The sequence below is a fragment of the Marmota marmota genome, unplaced genomic scaffold (genome assembly GCF_001458135.2).
Source record: "Marmota marmota marmota unplaced genomic scaffold, marMar, whole genome shotgun sequence".
Taxonomy (NCBI): Eukaryota; Metazoa; Chordata; class Mammalia; order Rodentia; family Sciuridae; genus Marmota; species Marmota marmota.
Genome location: NW_026000196.1, coordinates 4,954,824 through 4,970,270, shown reverse-complemented (window position 1 = coordinate 4,970,270; position 15,447 = coordinate 4,954,824). Strand labels below are relative to the sequence as shown.

The window sequence follows — 15,447 nt, the reverse complement described above, 5'->3', positions numbered from 1 at the left end:
AAAAAAAAAAAAAAAAAAAAAAAAAAAAAGTCTAAATTTCTGCCTGTTTATTCTCCCAAACAAATTTTAAATCTTTCTGTAAAGTTTTGGGGGAAATCACATCTGGTTTTGTACTAAGCCTGTAATTTAACTTGATCTTTCCATCTTGACATTATTTAGCCTTTGCATCAGGTATAGATTATGTCTCTCCATATTCAGTTCTTTTATATCCCCCCGCCCCCCGTGGGAGGGAACCCTATAGTTTTCTTCATATGGAAATGCTACACTCTGTATTGATTTATATAATATGGGGTTACTCTTGCCTCAAATGTTTTTTATTTTATTTAAATATTTATTTTGGGTACTGGGGATTGAACCCAGTGGTACCATACCACTGAGCTACATCCCCAGCCCTTTTTATTTTTTATTTTGAGACAGGATCTCACTAAGTTTCTTAGGGCCTCGATAAGTTGCTGAAGCTAGTTGTGAATTTGTGATCCTTCTGCCTCAGCCTCCAGAGTCACTGGATTATAGGACAATGTCATTGTACCCAGCTGCCTCAAAACTTTTAAAATGTCCTCCTTCCCCAGTAAAACCATCTGGATTCAGAGCTTTGGGGAAACAATGTTCCTGGATAACCTTTCTTAAATTCTTCCTCAATTACTTTTTTCATTAAATCCACATTTATGTGTTTCATTTTTTGCAGTACTAGGGATTGAACCCAGGGCCCTTGCATATGCTAGGCAAGCACTCTTTCATTGAGCTTCACCCCCAGCCACAAACTTGTATTTATTTTAAGTGACTACTATGTGCCAGGCCCACTTCTGTGCAGGAGAGATATGCAGCAATGAGCAAAACAGTTTTCTTACAATTACCTCAAAATAAAACTTAATTTGAAAAACACAATAATCTCAAAATAAAAAGTGTTATAAGAAAAATAAAAAACAGTTTGCTTCTCAAGAAGTTCATATTCTAGTAGTGAGAGAAGAAGGCAAGCAAGTAAAAAATTAGGCACATGTCATATCAGATGGGAAGAAGTGCTGGAGAGAAAAATAAACAAAGACAGTCAGGGAGGTCTCTGTCCAGGGTGTGTTTGGGCAGAATCTGAAGAAGATAGTTTGAATTTTCTGATTCTGTCTAAAATAGAAACGTCACTATTATATGTTTCATAAAATTATCATTTTATTAAGGTTCTTAAATTTGTCAGCAATTTCATATATCCCTTTACATTTTTAAAAATTTTTTAAAAATATTTTTTAATTGTAGATGGACAATACCTTTATTTTATTTATTCATTTTTATGTGGTGCTGAGGATGGAACCCATTTCCTGACGCATCCCAGGCGAGCACTCTACCACTGAGGCACAACTCCAGGCCCTAAGCCTTTACATTTTTAATATCAATCTGTTATCATATTTCCGTTATCATAACTACCATTTCACCGAAAATGGTGTTTGTTTCTGTTTTTTTCATTATGTTCATGAATTGTATTTTTTAGTCCTTGTTTTTACAAAAAGAACCTGTGTGTTAATTCTATTTCTTTTCTATTTTATAATTTATTATGATTTTTTTTTTTTCCTTCTCCATCTTTTTTTTTTTTTTTTTGGTACTGGGATTGAACTCAGGGTCACTCAACCACTGAGCCACAACCCCAGCTCTATTTTGTATTTTTATTTAGAGACAGGATCTCACTGAGTTGCTTAGCGCCTTGCCATTGCTGAGGCTGGCTTTGAACTCATGGAGCTGCTGGGATTACAGGCGTGCACCATATCATGCCTGGCACTTCCTTCCCCATCTTTATTTGCATTTTGCTTTGTTTTGTTTTTGCACTGGGAATGGAACCCAGGGGTATTCTACCACTAGCTATATCCCCCACCCTTTTTATTTTTTATTTTGAGACAGGGTCTCACTAAATTGCTGAGACTGGCCTCCAATTTGTATTCCTCTTGCAAATTTTCAGTCCTCTTGTTGAGTCTCTGGGATTGGAGGCATATGCCACCACATGCCCAGCAACACTTTCTTCTTTTTCCTCCTTCTCCTCCTTCTCCTCCTTTTTTTTTTTTTTTAACACTCTTTTCTTGATTTCCTCCTTAATCCAAAAGCTGCTTTGGAGAATTTTCATAGCTGATTCGTAATATTAATTTCTAGCTTTAGCATTTTTGCAAACAGGTAATGTGGTCTAGATGACACGTGTATTTTCAAATTTATTAAAATCGTCTTTTTGGTGGGAAATATGACCTGTGATTAGAGTTAGTTTGCAGATTTTGAAGAAGACTGGGTAACTTAAGGTCCCAGGCCAAAGGGCAAGATATCTAGAGGAAAGTGAGAAAAAAAGTAAAATGTGAACAGGAAGTAAACTTTAGAGAGGAACTGATTTTGATAGTTCTGGAACAAGAATCAGCTTTCCAGTACCTACTACAGGCCAGCACTGTGCTGGGCATTTTGTGTATCTTTTTTTTTTAAAAAAAAAATGTTTTTATTAGTATATTATTGTTATACATAAGAGTGGGGTTCATTTTGACATAATCATACATGCATGGAATATAATTTGCACCATTTCAGTCTCTAAAACTTCCTCTTTCCTTCCCCTCCTCTCTCTCCTCTTCCCTCCCCTGTTTCCCTTACTCAATGCCACTGGTCTTCCTTCAGTTTATTTGTTGCTTTTTAACTGGTGCTTTATAGATATACATAAAAGGTGGAATTTACTGTGGTCTCCTCATCACTTTGTATGTCTTTCCTCATTTGATGATGAGGCAGGGTCTTCAGAACAGGAAACTGGGCTCATGAAGCTAACTAACACATTTCTGAAGTCTTTCCCTGCTATACACGGGATCCCCCTTGCTTTGCTGAACAAGTTCTCACTTGAGTTTCAAAACTCTGAGCTGGGGATGTGGCTCAGTCGTAGAGCACTTTTCTAGCATAAGTGAGGTCATGGGTTCCATTTCTAGCACCTTCTTCTTACAGGAAGGCTTCCCACAGAGAACAGCTGGGAACTCCCGCTTCTGCTCTTATGTAATAAGTCAGCACCAGCCTTACATCTATCATCTTCCATTGCCCAGAAGACCCTGGAGGGTGGCCAGCATGTTGGGGGGTGCTCAGTAAGTGTTTGTTGATTGAATAAAGAATAAAGACAAAGGGAGGGGACCAAAAAGAGAATTCCCATCTTAAGAGTCAACATAGCACAGCCCGATGGGGTCCGTGCACCCTTTTCCACTCCCCACCCCCTCCAATCAGGATGGTATTAACACAGACATTAGTAGTTCCTTCTGTTTGCAGATTCTCTTTCTTGTCCATGTGCATTGTCCTATGTTTTATCTCTTTGGAGCCTCTCAATGAACATAGGTCACCCTAATAGTCTTTAGTGGAGCATTCAGAATCTGCATCTGACCAAGGTCACCCAGCTGGCGAGTCAGTACAGCCAAGGGCTCCTTAGATTTCAGTCACTGTCACATTTGAACTTTAACCCAGGTCCCTGTGGTAGATACAACCCACATCCCACCTGCTGCCTTGGTGGGAAGGCTATAAATTCCCCTGGAGTTTGCCCATCATTACAGCTTCACAAAAGAGGCTTTGTTTTTCAGCCACTTCCATTAATGCTTCAAAGGAAATTTAGGAGAGGCTGAGGGTATAGCCCAGTGGTACACACTTGCCTAGCATGTGGGAGCCCCCGTCCCCCCCGCCCCCGCTCAAACCCCAGTACCACAAAAAAAGGAAACTCAGGATTGATCCCTAATGTTACATACTAATTTTTTCATCTAGTTTCATAGACAATAACCATTTACTCAGTCCATATGAACACAGCACCAGGTACAGGGCTGGACCTGCACACTGAGACCCAGAGGCAGGCTAGGGAGCATACAGAGATCAGGAGGCAGGCTTGGGGGGACAAATTGTAGGGACCTTTAGATCATCTCTGTCTGAAATCCACCCACAGGACAAGTGCTTCTAGGCCTTTCTCAGGGATCTGCCCAGCCCTGCCTCCTCCCCCATCCTCCCTGTTCCCACCCTACACCCTCTTTATCTCCCTTCACAAAAAGCTCTATTCTCTTTTTGCACAATACACTTTCACAATAGATAGTCTATTCAACCCAGAGCCCAAATCATCAGCAACCAAAACCTAGTTCCTCTTTCCTCCTAGTTCTTCAAACATTTCCAAGGAAAGAGAAATAATTGCCTTCTGCAGCTTAATGTCTTTGCATGGCTGTTTCTCTTTCAACTGGAAGCTGCTTGAAGTCTTGGCCGGGGTCTTTGCACCACTGATTGTGAAATGAATAAGAAGGCTAAAACCTCTAAGTAAAGGTTTAAAAGTAATGTAATCAGGGCTGGGAACAGTAGCACATGCCAGTAAACCCAGCAACTCAGGAGGCTGAGGCAGGAGGATTGCAAAAGCTCAAGGCCAGCCTAGGCAACTTAGTGAGGCTCTAAGCAATTTATTGAGACCCTGTTTCAAAATTAAAAAAAAAAAAGAAAGAAAAAAAGCCAGGTGTGGAGGAGGCTAAGATAGAAGGATCACAAGTTCAAGGCCAGTCTCAGCAATTTAACAAGACCCTATGTTAAAATAAAAAATAAAGACTGGGGATGTAGCTCAGTGGTAAAGTAACCCTGGTACGAAATAAATAAATAAATAATATAAATATGTAACAAATACAAAATCAAGATGTAGTTCACTGGTAAAGTACTGCTGAGTTCAATTGCCAGTACTATTACTACTACTAATAATAATGATAATAATATAATTACTCTTACTACACAAACAAAATAGAACAACACAGAGACATAAGGAAACTTTTGCAAGCAATGTTTACACTGGTCACCTTAATTGTGGTGATTGCAACATATGTTATTTACATATGTAAAAACTCACAAAATTTTATGGGTTAATTAGGTGTGCCTTTTGTATGCCAATTATACCTTAATAAAGCTGAAGGGGGAAAAAAGCAAAGAAATAGAGTTTGATCAAGGAAGAAGAAAAACACATAATCATTAAAGAAATTTGACAAATACACTAAAAATAAAGAAGAAAACAAAGATCACTCATAATTCCAACAAACAAACAACTTTTATTTCCTTTCAGGCATTTTATATGTATTTTTCTGGATAAATATACAAGTATATAAAAATCTGAAAAAATATAATTCTGATGCATATACAATTTTGTATCAAATTAGTATGTTACAAACATTTCCTGTCAATAAATATTCTTCAAAAACTTGATTTCGGCTGGGTGTGGTGGCACATGCCTATAATCCCAGCAACTCTTAGGAGGCTGAGGCTGGAGGATCGTGAGTTCAAAGTCAGCCTCAGAAATTTAGCAAGGCCCCAAGCAATTTAGTGAGACCTTGTCTCTAAATAAAGTATAAAAAAGGGTTAGGGATGTGGCTCAGTGGTTAAGTGCCCCTGGGTTCAATGAACTGTTACCACTGTTTACCCGAGACGAGTGAGGAGTCCTTGCTTCCCTGAATGCTGAATTATAACACCAAAGAAGCACGTGAGGCAAGTTTAGAGTGGAAAGTAGCTTTATTAAAGGACAGCAGAAAGGACTTCTCCCCGGAGGAAGAAGGGGACCCAAAAGGCAGAATCCGTGGAAGGGGGAGGTCTTCCCTTTTTTATAGCTAAGGTCTTCTTTCGTCTTTCCCACACTCATGTCTTTTGTTTCCCTATATCTTTCAGTGATGGAATGCAGGTGGGAAGGCCCAAAAGGTGGGAGATAGGTGTGCTGAAGGAATAGTCTGGGCAGGAATGGCCTGGGCAGCTTTTGATTAGCATTTTCCTGTTGCTGGGAGCTGCTTCATTAACATTTCCTTAGGGTGGGCTCAGGGCCTTGGGGACATTAACATTTCAATTTCCCCAAGGCTGCTCTGGTTTCCTGGACTCCATTCTCTATAATGGCCTCCATTTTATCTATCTTACTCGATATTAGACCAGATTTACCTAACTACAATAACTACCTATCTGTAAATCTGGCTTCAGAACTGTACAAACAAACCAAAAAAATCATGCACCCTTAATCACAAGTGGGTGGTTAGAGGAAGTGGATTATTTGATGTCCCTTGTCAATGCAGCTTGGAAAACCATTTTCAAATACCATATGCTTATTCCCTCTATCCATACAGACTTTTGCTTTCTTTGGGTTTCCCCCTAAAACCATGAGGATTCCTAAACTATTACTGTAGTTCTGAAGATTTTTAATTTCTGTGTCATTAACTTAGCTCTTGGTGACTTTAAGAACTAAGTGAAGGGCTGGGGATGTAGCTCAGTTGGTAGAGTGCTTGCCTCCCAGGCACAAGGCCTTGGGTTCAAAGGGATTCCCAGATTCTGACCAACCCATTTTATAGCCCAAGCCAAACTGTGCTTGCTGCAGGGTGTCTATAGTTCAACTGGAGTCTCTTCTCTCATTGTCTGCATTTCAGTTAAGGGCTTGATATTAAAAATTAAATATCAAATGATACAAAGCCATTGATATCTTCTAAAATGTTTGTTTGATTCTGCCAGTGGGAAAAAAACCCCAGATTTTAATAATCACCTGCTAATCTCCCAGCAGAGTTATTCTGGTGAACATGTTGATGGAAATGTTGAAGAGCTGTGTTTCATTCCTTTCTCAGCTTACAAGATTTCTTAGATTTTCAAAGATGGATGTGAACATTCTGGAAGGTCTGTATCATAAATACATCCTCCCTCAGGGAGATAATGAAGATTAATAAATCTTATAACAAACCTACCTTCAAATTTCAGCTCTGGGGGGCAACTGTGGGGTTTCTGAAATGCCCAAGAGAGGCCTCCATTACTGCTGTGTTTCAAAACAGATTTCTTTTTCTCTAAAGTGAATGAGGAAGATTCCCTCCTGGGTTTGGGTAAGTCAGGGGATTTGGCTAAATGTGATGTCTATGAGCTTAGGCCTTTATTCTTAACATTCACATAGGCTTTATAACTTGCAAAATACAGGATCATGTATTTTATGTCACATATTACCTGCTTTCATTCCTTACAACCCCAGGAAGTGGGCAACACTGAAGTTAATAAGGTGTCAGAGAAAGAAGTTGGTCTCCTGTCCAACAGGTTTTCATAGGAAGGAAGTATTCAAGAGAGAAAGATAGTGGGAAGGATCCCGAAGAGGGGGGTGTCTTCAAAGAAAAGTGGGAAGCAGAAATGCTGAAAGGAAACTCCCAACTGGAAACCCTGGCTGCAAATTCTGCCTCAGTCATGCCATGGTTGTTGACCTCCGGAAGTTTTTAAGATTTTGGGACCTCAGTTTCCTTATATGTAAAATGATGACACCTACCTCACATAAAGTATTATCCTAGCCTGGTACAAAGGAGACTGTACAAAAATGTTTACCTGCTGGGCGCGGTAGTATACCCTTGTAATCCCAGCAGCTCAGGAAGTGGAGGCAGGAAGATTGCAAATCCAAAGACAGCCTCAACAATTTAGTGAGACCCTGTCTCAAAATAAAAAATAAAAGGGGCTGGATATGTGGCTCAGTGGTTAAGTGTCCCTAGGTTCTATCCTTGGTACCAAGAAAAGAAAGAAAAGAATGTTCATCATAAGTGTCAGAAAAGTGAAAATCTGAGCTGAGTATAGTGGCACATGCCTGTAATCACATTGACCTGGAAAACTGAGACAGTAGGATCTCAAGTTCAAGGATAGCTTGGGCAATTTAGCAAGACCCTGTCTCAAAATAAAAAATAATAAGGGCTGGGAATGTATCTCTGTGGTAAAGCACCCCTTAGTTCAATATCCAGTACCACCAAATAATAATAATAATAATTAAAATAAAAAAATTAAGATATATGCATACCACAGATTAATATTTACTAAGGATAATGTAGATGTTTATAGATAGGAAATCTATGTGACATATTAGCTGGTAAAAATGATTGCATTTTAATAGGTATGATGTTATGCCAAATTTTTTATTCTGTAAAAATAACATTTACATATATATTCATTTGTTTAGCAACATTATGTATAGTTTTATTATGGGCATTTACATGTAGATATGGGGATATAAAAGGTCCAAGGTTTTATGCCAAAACATAATGTCTCTGTATGTGGTTCTTTTCCAGTTTTGCTTAGTTGATTTTCAAACTCTTTCACAATGAATTTGTGCTATAAAGAAATAATAGAAGTGTAGAATGTTTACAACACAAGAACTGGAACACTGGTGTCTGCCTGGATCCAGGGGGCATTTTGCTAGTGTGAAGTTCATCTGCAGGTTGTTTGGAAAACCAGGACCCCAAGTAATAGTTTTAAGAGATTTAACATGGGCTCTGGTGGAGTCAGTACCCTCCCCTCTCTGACACACAAACCCAGCACAACTTCTATGTCTACTCTCACCTGAGCAAACACAGCCAGGTACCTGCTCCTTCTGGATTTTACAAGGCCCACCTTCTTCCTAAAGAAGGTTTGACCTTCTTAACTACATCCATTCTGGTCATTTTTTTTTTCTGGTCACGTTTTTGAGGTCTCAAACAGAGGCGGGTGTTCCCCAGTCCAGCTACCTGCTGGGACACAGAGCATTTTTGAAGAAAGCTTCCTCCACAGCCAGCTCATCGGGTTTCTGGCCTGGTGAGTCACTCTGACTTAAACCAATAATCTCAAATCCAGGTTGTAAGGGCATCTCCCTGTCACTCCCTCATTTATAGTAATTGTGAACAGAAGCTACCCTGTATTTTAGGCATGGGTTTGTTTAAGCCTCACGAACTCTGTGAACCATGTATCTTCATCCCCATTTTACAGACAAGAAAACTTAGACATAGAGTGGTCAGTTGCCCAGGGATATTCAGCAAGCAAGCCTGGGCACTTAAACATAAAGCCTCTCTGCAACCCACAGGTCTTCTTACCCCTATTTTATAGGTACGGAAACTGAGCCACTGTTATAGTCACTCAAGTTCATGGAGTTAGCAAGTGGGAAGGCTAAAATTTGAACATTTCCCCTTCCCCTCCCCCACTTGTGCCCTGACACCAATCCTCACCCCCACCCCCCACGGTACTCTGGGCTGCAGCAAGTACTTGAACTCATTAACAATTCCAAGAACCTGTAAAAGTGTTCTTTCTCTCTTGCCCTGGGGACAGGCTGTTTCCTCCCATGCACTGTCTGACACAGGTCCATTTATCTAGATGTAACCTCCTCCAGGAAGCCTTCTGGGAATACCCTAAGTCAGGTACCCCTTTAGATGTTTTTTTGGTTTACCCTTGTGTACATTATGTATTTTTTTTTTTTTTTGCTCCTTCCCCTGCTGTCTGCAAAGCCATAGCAAGGATCCTATCTTGCTGATGGTTAGGTGCTTACTACCAGCACACTAGTTGGTGCAGAGTAGGTACTTGACAAGCATTTGTTGAATGAATGTGTGACTACCAGAGCTGTGTTTTGCTTTGTTTAAAGGATACAGTTTGAGTGTACTAAGGAGCAGGTAATGACAGAAATGTGACTTCCTGCAGGCCCTATTAAAAGAGTGTACTGGGCACTCTCTTAACAGGGCATGCAGGAAGGCTCTGGGGTCACTGGGGGCTCGATGTGCCGATGTCAAAACCATGGTGTCTTTCTTGCTGAAGCAAACTCTCTGGCTTCTGTTTTCTCACTCCTAGTGAGAAATAAATCATGTTCTGAGTGACTGGAGTCATTGCTTACAGCACCAAGAGCTGGTGTAGGGTGGGGCGAGGGGCAGTGGCCTTGGGTCTCCAGTCTCTAAAGGCCCAGGCCTCCCGGCTTGGGGGAGGGGTGAAGAGTGGCAGGTCCTGTCCCTGGGAGACTGCAGTCATTGGGGGAGAGACAATGGGGCTCAGCATCTGCTCCTCGCTGGGAGAAGGGACCCTCCAGTGAAAAGCCAGGGAGAGCAGGGAAGTGTGGGAGGAATTGATGAGGAGAAGGGGTGGAGCCAAGAAGATGCAGCCGGGAGGAAGGGAAGGGGAAGGAAGAGAGGAGGGTGGGGGGGAGAGGATCCAGGCTTTCCTTCTTCCCAGTGACCTGGTCCTGAGCGGCAGCCTCCTTCGCATTGTTTCCAGCGGAAACTCTTGGGGGCCCATCAGGACCTCACGTTTCTCCCTCCCGCCCCCGTTGCAGCCCCAGTCCAAGGGCCAGGCATCCAGCAGGTGCTCAATACTTACTTGGGAAAATAAGAAATGTGCCCAACTTTGCTCTGGGAACTTTTCCCCCGTCTTCTCCCCACTTCTCCGGAGAAGCCGAGGACAGGGCAGGTCTTGGGAGCACGCCCAGGCGCCCCATGAATAATTGACCCTTCGTGGCGGCTCTCTCCCGCCGGCTCAGGACCGGCCCTGCGTCGGAGTCGAGAAGCGGCTCTGAGTGGCGCGGGTTCTGTAGGTTGGAGGCCGGGTGGCCGGCCTGCCCCAGAGNCGAAAGAGGGCGAGAGCGAGGAGAGCGCGCGAATGAGAGAGAGAGGGAGAGAGAAGCAAAAATGAAAGGAAAGCGCCGCGGCGCCGGCGGAGAGGGAGGCCGGGGCGGCGGCGGCGGCGGCGCTCCGGACCGCACGTGGGTGTCCCGGCGCTCGGTGCGCTCCCCCCGGCACCCAGCCCGGGACTCAAAGTTTCACCCCCTCGCCGCCCCGCCCCTGCGGCTGCCCAGAAACTTTACTCTCCGAGCGGGTGGGGTTGCTGCGCGTCCCCGCCGGCCGTGGTGGGGGAGGGCTGGGCGCGCAGCTGGGGGTGCTGGGGCGCCCGCGAGGGCAGCCCCCCGCCTCGAGCTGGGCGCCGCGGGACCCACACACGACCCGAATCACTGCGTCCGGGGCCGGAACCTGTTGAAGGCAATTGCCGACTGTGGGGGGGATGGCGGGTGGGGTCCCCACGGTCGGTCCTTAGCCTCCCGTGGCTCAACCCCCCTCCTCGTCGCCCTCTTTCCGTCTCCTCGCGGTCATTTTCCTAATTGGACGGAGCTGTGGGGCGTGATCGCCGGCATCAGATCGTGGGGGGCCCAGGCTGCCAGGTGGGCGAAGAGGCTCCGGGACCGCCAGGGCAGCCCCAGTATCCCCACCCTAGGCGCGCAGATCCCACAGATCGGCCCCTGTGCTACTGCCACCCTAACCGCGGACTTGTTAACTAGTGCGTATCGGTTTTTTTTTTTTTTTCCCAACTTGCCTTTTAAGATGACTTTTATGGTCCCTGCAACTGCTTCCCTCCACTCTGAACTGTAGTTTGGGAAGATTTAAGAGGTCTGGGAGGTGCCTGTGTGGGTTTTAACTAACCCGAAACGGTCATTAATACATCTCCACGCTCAGAGATGGTTCCGGCAAGGCATAGTACCAGCCTGGGTGCGCTTGCACCGGGACACTGTGGAATCCTTCCCGGTCTGAGCCGGGTCTGCCAGTGAGGGGATATCCTTCCTCTTGGCCCGCTCTTGAGCTGTGGGTCTAGTGCTCTAACTGCTAAATGCATCTTGAGCGCCTTTATTTCTGTTCATCATGGAAACTCTCCACCAGTGTCCACCTAGAGAAGACATGACTAGTCCCTGTGGATACCTGAGACACTCACTAAACTCCCCCACAGGTGTGCCAAGGACTTTGCGCTCTTGGGGGTCACCTAGCCAGCTTTGAAGCTGCCTTCTTGGCCCTGCCTTTGTACAAGTGTAAGTAAAAACAGTCAAAGTTCACTTATGACAAGTAGAGGGCCTGTGTATTTGTATGTGATGTGTGTGTGTGTGTGTGTGTGTGTGTGTGTGTTGTGTAGTGCAGGGGACCTACATCTCTATTATGTCTTCACTATGGGCCTTCAGAGAACTAGTGGGGCCTGGTGGGAGAAAGGAAGAAAATGGTTTTTAACTGTCATTAGATATTAGAATATATTCATGTCAAAGGGGATGGACCTGCCTTGTTGACTTTTGAGACCTTTTACAACCATCCCTTTCTTATTTGTTTTAAAGTTAATATCGTCTTCTATGGCTTTCCGGGTGGTTTTGTCAGCTGCCCCTCCAGCCACAGGCCACATGTAACCCTGTGCCAGGCACCTGCTGGTCTTTCAGCAGAACCTCTAATCTGTCACCTATAGCTCTGGCCACCTTGGTGTTTCAGTAATCTTGGAGAGCTGGCTTTACTGCATGAGGACACTGGGGGTAGAGTTGCTTCCTTTTGGGTAGTGGGAATGGGCATTTGGGTCATATTCTTTTCCTCCAGTCTGGCCTGGTTGCCTGTGTGTGGGCGGAGGAGCTGCAGTGAGTTCAAGTGGGAACAGAGGCTCATTCCTAAGCCTTTTGCTTGTCTTCTCAGAGCTGTTCCTGGGTGAGTCTTCATTCCACTGTGGGTGGGCCATTTGTTCTGTGCTTAGGTCACTTCCATCCCAACCAGGCATTTCCTACCTGGGAGACTTATTTTAGGCTCTGTCTAGGGACAAGGAGAGAGACAGGGTCTGGAATGTAAACCTCTTTCTAGAATCAGATAAATAAGAGTTGGGCTGGGGATATAGCTCAGTTAGTAGAGTGTTTGCATGGCATGCACAAGGCCCTGGGTTCAATCCCCAGCACCATTTAAAAAAAAAAAAAGTTTGTTGCATTTCAGAGGAAACAGGTGAAGGCTCACTATCCCCCCAATACTGATGCGTTGTGCAGGCTCCTCACTTGGTTTGGTCACCCCCAGATCTCACATGCCTGGCCAGGGTCTGCAACAAGCAATACTCAATTTATAGAATTATGGACTCTGAATCTGCAGAGTCTCAGTGAATGATGGCTGACCCAGCCCTTTGACTTCAAAGCTGGAAGAGGACCTTATAGACTGTTTAAAAGAAACTGAGGCAGGAAAGTGCTCCGGAACCACAAAGTACATAGCAGGCCCAGCAGTCAAACCTGAGCTTGCAGAATCTGTTTCCAGTGCTCCTTCCACAAGGCCACTGCCCCTGATATTGCTGGGGTTCCCCAATAAAGCACCCTGCTGGTAAACAGTGTTTGTATTTTCAAGATGTGTTATATACACTCTCCTGGATAATTCGATTGGCCAGTGTGACTATTTGGGCAACTGGGTGCTTCTGGCTTTGTTATCACTGACTTCTTCAAAGTCTAGCAGTATAGTGGGGTGAAAGTTTAGTCATCAGATGTTCCCAAATTACCTTTTTTGTTTTTTTAATCTGTAATACTTTCTTCATACTTCAGTTTCTTATTGGATTTATTTAGAATTGGTCAGAGGGGAAGAATGGGGGTATAGGGAAGGGCCAGAAATCTGAAATGATCTCCATTTGTGGATTAGAACTGGTAGACCTACACAGAGGTCTTGGATATGTGTGGATTTGGATATATAGATTTCTTTCTGTCGTCTTATTTTGGCTTGGTTTGCTTTGACAATTGCTGAGTCCCTGTAAGACTGGTACACAGTAGGCCCTTCATAAACACTTGTTGAATGATTGCGCTGGACATTAGGAAAAGGATTTCCCTTCCAGAAGGACCCCAGAATGACATTCAGAGGCAGAGGCAGGGAGGGAGGTGATTGATGGGAGCTGCAGAATTGTGCTGTGATTCATTGTTTCAAACAAGCTTTAGACAGGTAAGGCAGGAGGGGGCTGGGAAGAGTGAATCCTGAATGGGTGGAGCCACTGGGTGGAGACTTGTGCAAAACAATAGAGAGGTTTTGAATTGGACTCAGAGATGGAGAGAATAATGATAATGATGTGTCCTGGGCCTGGATTATGCTAAATGCGTTATATGTATCATCTCCTTTAGTCCTTGCAAGTGCTAGCTACCCACATTGTTATTTTCATTTGGTAGCCTGGGAAACAGCACAGAGGAGTTAAGTAACTTGTCCAAGGGCACAAAGCTGGTGTCAGACTTTGCCTCCCTAGAATGATGGGGTGGTCAGACATCTCTACCCATGCCAAGGAGCTAGGCCTTCAGAGCTTTGGGTTCTACTGAAAGAAGAAAGAAGAAGAAAAACTAGAAATTGTAAGTCTGCAGCAGAGTGAGGCTGGTCATGGAGCTCGCCCACTGCTTCCTCTGCCAGGACGATTCACCCAATGAGGGCTATAAGGGGATACTTATTTTTCTGGTCCTGATTATTCCCTGGCAGAGTGGTAATACCAGATCAGGACAATTTTGTACTCTGTAAAGATTAAGGACACCTTTTTTCTACTGAAAAAGGTCGCTTTCAACTTAAAAGTTTGGTTGATATAACGTACGGGTAGTGATGGTGGGGAGTTCCTGGGGATCAAATCTAGGGCCTCCTGCATGCTAAACATGTACCCTACCACTGAACTACAGCCCCAGGTCAGTTGGCATATATTTGAAACTGGTGGGAATCATACAGCTATGTCACTGTTGGCCTTGAGGTTTCCAGAAGGTGTTTTGCATGTGTGTAAATCTTACCTTCCTTTTCTAGAATGCTGGCCCAGCCTGTTGCAGACCACAGCAACTACTCATTCACTGACAGTCAGTGATTTACTAGATCCTGTGCTGGTCCCGTCGTCCCGTCCTCGTGGAGCTTGCAGTCTCGCTGGGAGGCAGACATTAAACTAATAATTACACAAATACTCTTTAATTACAGTTGTTATAAATGCTTCAAAGGAGAAAGTTCAGAGGCAGAGGAACAAATAATCAAGGAGGAGGGGGGAAGGGACTCTTTCCTAAAGAAATGCCATTTATACAGCCACCTGAAGGGCAGGGATGGGGGTGAGGAGGGGGCTTTAAGCAGGTTGTATTGTTCTTGTTAACCTTAATGTAAACCCAGCTGCTTCATATGTGGTCCATGGACCAGCAGCATCAGCATTCCCTGGGAACTTTTTAAAAATGCAGAATCTCAGGCCCCTGAGCAGATTTGCCGAATCTGTATTTTAACAAGATTCCTGTGCAAGATCATCTCTGGGAAGCACTGGTAGACTCGAAGTACTGAACTGGGAGTTTTTCAGTTTTGGAGTGAACTAGTCAAATGACCTCAGGCAAGTCACTTCTCAGGCAAGTAATGAGGGAATTAGGTAATCTCACAAGTTTCTTGGCTTTTCTGATCAGTAGCTTTTATTGCTGTTTGCTGTCTCTATGCCCCTTGAGGGCAAGGACCTGGGCTTCCTAGCACCCACACCTGTGTTGCCTTAGTGGTGGCCAGGTGGATATTAATCCCTGTTCTGGTCTGACTTTCCTAAGGAGTAAAGGTGAGATGGACCATCAGAGCTTTTGAAAAGGATCCAAATAATTTTCAAAAAGGTATGGGAGCAGTGTTGTACACAGAGATTATCTTAAGGGGACTCAGGGAGGATTTAGACTGAAGCAAGAGAAAAACTGGCAAGGGTCAAAAGGGCTTTGGGGAAGAGAGGTGTAACGTTTCTGCCAAAAGCGGAACCCAAGCAAGGGGAGAGGAACCTGCTCAGTAGTTCCGTGTGAGGGAACGTGATACTTGTAGAATCGCCTCAGAGTTCTGTCCCATGCACTTCTCAAGCCGCTGCAGGGAGGGCTGGAATTAGGGGTCCTTGACCCTCCGGAATGTGTGTGGGCTTCAGGGGTCAGTGTACCTGAAACTGCAGAGGTTTACTTGTGTGCACTTTTCTGGG

At 44.3% G+C, this 15,447-nt stretch overlaps 1 protein-coding gene and 1 long non-coding RNA gene across 4 annotated transcripts in view; one reads left to right on the top strand and one right to left on the bottom strand.

Annotated features, from left to right (window-relative positions):
- Positions 1-5,088: 5,088 nt before the first annotated feature.
- Positions 5,089-10,337, bottom strand: LOC107148424. The gene is made up of 3 exons (XR_001504264.2): positions 10,084-10,337; positions 8,314-9,560; positions 5,089-8,085 (listed from the first exon to the last, which is right to left on the bottom strand). It is a non-coding gene; the product is annotated as an uncharacterized LOC107148424 (long non-coding RNA).
- A 572-nt stretch (positions 10,338-10,909) lies between these two features.
- Positions 10,910-15,447, top strand: part of Znf710 (zinc finger protein 710) — a 69,723-nt gene continuing 65,185 nt past the window's right edge. Inside the window, exon 1 of one of the 3 annotated variants that reach the window (XM_048790257.1) lies at positions 10,910-11,034. The gene's annotated coding sequence lies outside the window, so the exon portion shown is untranslated. Of the gene's footprint in view, positions 11,035-11,082; positions 11,558-15,447 lie in introns of those variants that run through there. The other 2 variants (XM_048790259.1, XM_048790256.1) reach the window with 2 other exon arrangements.